Raw genomic sequence first — 6,000 nt, 5'->3', positions numbered from 1 at the left:
TTGGACAGTACGAGGATTGAACCCTCAGTCGCAGCGTTATTAGCAACATGCTCCAGCCGTATAAACTAACCGGCCCCAGTTCATCTTAAATTTTGGATCAATGATTGCGGGAGTTGCATCTTCAGTGAACAGAAAGATATTCTCGAAGGGCTCAATTCAAATTTGTCCACTGGTGATTCAGATACGGCAAATGTCACCACCATGAGGGAGAGCCGGATTGGATTCCGAATCCGCACATACTCTAATATATCTGCATTAGTTTTGCGCATTCAAGAGCTCGTTTTCTTAAGGCGCCTTGAAGGGAGCTATTTTGGGATGTAAAGTTTGTGTTCCATCCAGTTCTGAGTGTATGGACAGATATAGAATGCTTGCAAATGTTTGTTTCAATCCACCCATGTGCTGTATCCGAATGAAAAGGACGTTAGACGACAGATGAAATTGAGCCGACATGGGGAAAGAAGACAGACGCATGACATCAGCAGAGAAATTAATCGCATTCGTATCCATCACAAGAGGTCAGCATCACTTCAAGGAGGCCGGCCATAAGAATTATTGAGTGGGTATCAGCATGGTTTCAGACGCGTTTGACCGTGTAGTCATGGCCGAGTGGTTAAGGCGATGGGCTAGAAATCCGTTGGGGTTTCCGCGCGCAAGTTCGAATCCTGCTGACTTCTCATTTCCGTTTCACTACGACTCGCTGGAAAGGATGGCACCTTCATTCATTTTTCCCTGTGGAATGGTTACATATCCCACCAATTTCCGTGAAGTTGATGCCGGTGCGCCTGTCCTCTCCAGATGTTTTCTCAACAAATTTGCACCTGGCAACTTCAGTTATTGACCTGCGCGGAGAGGGAGTATTTTGACTGTTTACTCTGTCGACATCCCGTATCAGCTGGAATATCAGAGTTGGGACATCTTCGAATTTTCTATGTTCGACGTGGAACTCCCCGAACGTCTCCAACACCGCCTCATAACGGACTTATTTTATCATTGTAAACCTCCCAGGCAGTGTCAACTGTCCTCTTCCTAATGTCTTTTCTGAAGAGTGGTAACCAGCCAGCATCAGCCGTAAGGCTCCGTACTGAGGTCAAACTGCAGTTGTGACCACCTGAGCATGATCCCAGTGCTTTTATAAACGATTTCGTAGCCAAATGAAGGACATTATGTCAGCACTCCGTTGTGAATTTAATTAGATGACGCTCAATCTTTCTCCGGACGGTCTGCTCTTTCCCGTCTCGTAACCTTCCACATTCGCCCTTTCGGTTTGTGGCACAGAAGTTTGAAAAGATGGGCAATTTGTCAGAACGGTTGGGAGAAATTTTCCCAGTTTCAAAGTTGTCAAGGAGAAAAAAAAGCTGCACTTTGCCGGTGTGGAAGAACGCAAAGCGGATCAGCCTCTGCCGACGAAATGTTCTGCCCACACGGGTGCGGCCTGTACGGGGATTGAACCCGCAACCTTGGCGTTATTAGGACCACGCTCTAACCACCTGAGCTAACCGGCCGACGTCGCAAACGTAGCCCACGATGAGCAACTGCGTTTTTCTATTGAGTTGCATCATTAAGTGCAGAAGTCTAAATTTTTCACTGCTGACAGATCGCGCATCTTCAAACTGATGGAATGGCATTTTCGTTTTAAATGACTTTCATGGGATTTGGCTGGGGCAATCACAACGTGCATTTGATGTTCACCCCCCCCCCCTCCCCCCCGGTTTTATTTGAAATATTTTTTTCTTCTAAAATAGTAAAATATGTTGCGAAATTCAGTCGGAATATTGTCAACATGTTGCCATTTTGCAGACTGGATGCATTTGCCATTTGTGGAATATTAGCTCCATCTGGAAGTCTGGCAGGCAGGGCTGCAAAATGGGGGCGTGTGTTCAAGCGACGAATTAACCGGAATCCGTTCAATTTGATTTTTGCATCAATGATTCTGTGAGTTGCACCTTCACTGAACAGAAATATATTTCCAAAGGCTGTCATTCAACACGATTTAACGGTTCGAGTAATTCATCAAGATTTGAAAGGCTGAACAAAACACAGTCCAACTGCCCTTGTGATCCAACTCTTTCTATCAGTAACAGTCACACAGCAGCCCCATGTCACAGGTCCCGCTTCACACTGGGGAGAGCGAATTGGTATTTTATCTTGTGGTGATATAAATAGGGCCTAGTTTTAAGGCTGATAAAATTGGATATCCTAAATTAAAGAATTGGGCATTCTGAAATCAAACCCAGTCACACCGCAGGCAGGCCAATTGTACAATACACAAATGTGTCTGGGCCTGACCCATCAACCACCCATCAAAGGTCGTTACACTCTACTTGAGACTTAGCAGGAGATCATGGCACCTCACTGAAATGCATCGGTCTATTGTTAGAAGCCCAGATCAGGCCAGACTTTCTGTCACCAAGAGATCCTGTAGAAACCTTACCTGATAACAAGTTTAACAACATGGAGATGGACACCTGGGGGCGGACCCTGGTGCCCTGTCAGGCAGACATCAAGAAACCCACTGGGTATCGGAACCCCCTCCTGGGACCTCATTGGCCGGAAGCCAGAGAAGTTTCTGGAAAGGCCAGCAGGCTGGGGATAAAGGGACACACTCAGAGGCACACAGCAGCGAAGAATCGACATGGGAGACAGCCGTGTCCATTCGGAAGACTGACCAGAGAAGGAAGGAAGGAAGAAGCGGCCATCGAGACTCACCTTCGTGACGACAGACCAGAGGGGACTCAGAGAATCGGGCCTGCAGTTTAACCAAGCCATCTTTACGGTTAGTATACTTGAATCTGCTGGGGTATCCTCTTGTTTTATGTGGGTAATTAAAGGTTTAATAGTGTTATTTAATAAACTTGTTGAATCTTTACTTGTGTTTGTCCTTTGTCCACCTTGCAAATAAGGGCACCGGGGTAAAACCTTGGAGTAAGTAAACTGGTTGAAAGTATCTGAGAATTGACAGGTACAACAGTGCCGAACCAGATGGGACGTCGATAAGAAGTAATACGTTGCTCCGAAGTCGAACCTTCAACCCAGTATTCTCCAACACTCCGTCTCAGCCTGAATTAAGAGGGCAGATGCCCCACGTGACGGCCAGTCTTAAGTGAGTGAAGGACTAATACAGATTCAACCAGTAAATTGGGCCATAAACCTGGTGTCTGTAACACAAGGTGGACAAACTGTGTAGTCAGAACTAGAACAGTCTAGGGAATTTGGGTAAAATCTACGGGAGGGAATTTAGTGAAAACCGGACCCCTACCGGACCCCTACCCCGATCCCTTACCTATACTCAATCTGTCTTATAAAAGGAAATAACCATGGCCAGTCATGCTGCATGGGAGGACCTCTGGGATTGGGGTTCAAATGTCCAAATCCACCCATGGGTCCGCATTCTGTCACAACTGGCCGTAATAGGAATCCTACTTATGATAGTGTACCTAAGCATGCTCACATTTAAGTGCGCCCGATGGAAGACCGCGCGCATACAACAATTGGAAGCGGAGGTAAACACACAAGAGGAAAGGAACCAAATCAATGTGATACACATGAGTCAATTCCAGGCTCAATGTGATAAAGCCTACCTAAAGGCACGGCGTGCTGTCCGTGAGAGAGAGGCTGCGCTGCAACAGTTAGAGGAAGTTAAACGTAAATGCAGCGACCTACAGGCTGCAGTAAAAGTTTTGCACCAAGCAGGAAAAGTAAATACAGCCCGCGCAACAGACTACTCCAAATGCCTGCGCGAGATTGAAGATTTAAAAGCACAACTAGCCATAAAAAGGGGTGTAATGTGTGCATACACGACTGAAACAGGGGATAGTGACCCAGGGGTAGAGTGGGGGTATTTCGAAGAGGATGCCTGCCATTATGCAACAGCAAGCGTCACTGCCGACAGGGAACCCCCACCTCCCTTCCCGGTAGTGGAACCAATGGCACCACCGAATCCGGCCCCCATCTGGGGAAACTCAGTCTCGGCTCCTAGTCCTTGTACCATCCCAAAACGCCCAGTCACTAATCCGGTTCCTGTACCGATGAATCCGGTCACCACCCAACCACAGGACGGACAGAACCAATGTGACTTATGTAACTCCATACACCATGACACAGCTTACTGACAGAGCTAAAGTGATTGGAATATTTGAACCCTCCGGGGATCCACATGCTCTCTTTGACCAGGTTTCCCAATATCGTGTTTTAAACGGTCTAGATGAGGCAGAAGAGGTTAAACTTATTCTGTTATGTTTAAGTCCTGCCATCCGTTCCGCCCTACCCGAACCCCAGAACGTGGCCGGGAGAACCCTACCAGAAATGAAGGCGGCCGTTCTGGCCGCCATAGGCTACAATAGGGATGACCCGGTACAAGGCTTAAACAACCGCCAACAAAAGAGAGGGGAGCACCCGACAGCCTATGCTGGCCGACTATGGAACCAATTTGTTGCGGTTTTTGGCCAATTAAATCGAGTCCAATTAAATGCACACCACCGGCCCACATGGATCCGGACCCTGATAGCACACGCCACCGAGGCGAGTCGGAAAGCCTGTGAGAATTTTGACCCTGATGATAATACACATACAGAAGCCTGGGCCATCCGCAAAATGACTCGTGTGTGGGAACGGGAAGTCAGACAAACAGACACCCCCAAGCCCACAAAACACGGAAAGATGAACCCGATCCACACAGACCTGGCCCCGGTTTGGCGTAACGAAGGGGGAGGTGGAAACAGGGGACTGGGAAACTCACCCCCATATACCCCGGCCAATCATCGATACAGAAAATCGCAGCCCCGCCCAGAACCCCGATATATCCCCAACCCCAGGTACAGGGAACAAGACAAAACCAACCCCAGATATGCACCCCCACAAGCACAGTGTTATAACTGTGGGCAACCCAACCATTTTGCCCGGGACTGTAGGGCACCACCAAATTTCAGGGGACAAGGCCGCATAGGACATAGGCCCAACCCCCGGCACCGAGAACGATATAGAGCTGAACCCAGAGGTCCATGCCCTCATGCACAGTGTTATACCTGCGGGCAACCCAACCATTTCGCCCGGAACTGTAGGGCACCACCCAACTACCCCGCATGACCATCTCAGCGGTTCCCCGACGATGGACCCCGACCCATGCCCCTTGAAGGACCGGCCCGACAAGCATCTATAACCCCCACATTCCTGGCAGACAACCTAACCTACGGCAGGGAGCCCCATGAATGCCAGGTTCCGGCAATAAAAGACCCCAAGGGGCCATTTTTGCCAAAACAAAATGGGGGAGGAGCCAGGGGAATCAGCAAAACCCCGGCCCAGGGGACCCCGATGGAAAGGATGGGGAACCCACAAACCTTACCCCCTGTGGCGCCCCTGGTACCGGGACTCCCAGAACCGTTTGACCCGGCGCTCACTACCAGAGGTGGTAATGCAGTGGGTACCTGGCAGCCAAAGCCCGCCCACGTAGGTTCCCTCCACTAAGAAAGAATCAGGACATCACTGTCCAAATTGTAAATAGCTTTATCCGTCCACTCCACGCATCACCCAATTGAGAAGGGTTTCTTATCTGCCCACATTATACTGCGTCATAATCTTCCGACACACCACAGTTTGGTTGTGAGATGAAGAATCTATTGTTATACTGTGCCATAGTCCTCCAATAACAAGGACACATGCCATATACCCAACATTTTATTTTCACGCTCTGCAAACTCCTTACCCCACGACCCTTCGTATGACACGATTGGGCCTTTATTATTCCTTTACTTATTTCTTTGGTTTTATTTTATAAAAAAAGAGGAGTCATACGACATTCTAGTAAAGAAAAGGAAAAGAGAATCAGATATTAATAAGAATTAACAGGTGCTACCTTGATCTTTCCCAGAATGAACTACATACTTCCCTGTTATCTGGGACTCCTTGTCTCAGACCGAACCAGAGACACCACACCAACCAAAGACCAGAAGATCAGCCTACGATACCCCGGATATATGTGGTTCACCCCACGCCCGATGGAAGTAC

General features: G+C 48.4%; 2 non-coding genes across 2 annotated transcripts; one reads left to right on the top strand and one right to left on the bottom strand.

The window, feature by feature from the left end:
- Nucleotides 1-592: 592 nt before the first annotated feature.
- trnas-aga (transfer RNA serine (anticodon AGA)) lies at nucleotides 593-674 on the top strand. The gene has a single exon. It is a non-coding gene; the product is annotated as a tRNA-Ser (tRNA).
- Nucleotides 675-1,428: 754 nt separating this feature from the next.
- On the bottom strand, nucleotides 1,429-1,502 carry trnai-aau (transfer RNA isoleucine (anticodon AAU)). The gene has a single exon. It is a non-coding gene; the product is annotated as a tRNA-Ile (tRNA).
- Between the last annotated feature and the right edge of the window lie 4,498 nt (nucleotides 1,503-6,000).

The sequence above is a fragment of the Mustelus asterias genome, chromosome 30 (genome assembly GCF_964213995.1).
Source record: "Mustelus asterias chromosome 30, sMusAst1.hap1.1, whole genome shotgun sequence".
Taxonomy (NCBI): domain Eukaryota; kingdom Metazoa; phylum Chordata; class Chondrichthyes; order Carcharhiniformes; family Triakidae; genus Mustelus; species Mustelus asterias.
Note: the sequence above shows the minus strand (reverse complement) of the source record. Positions and strands in the feature narration are given on the sequence as shown.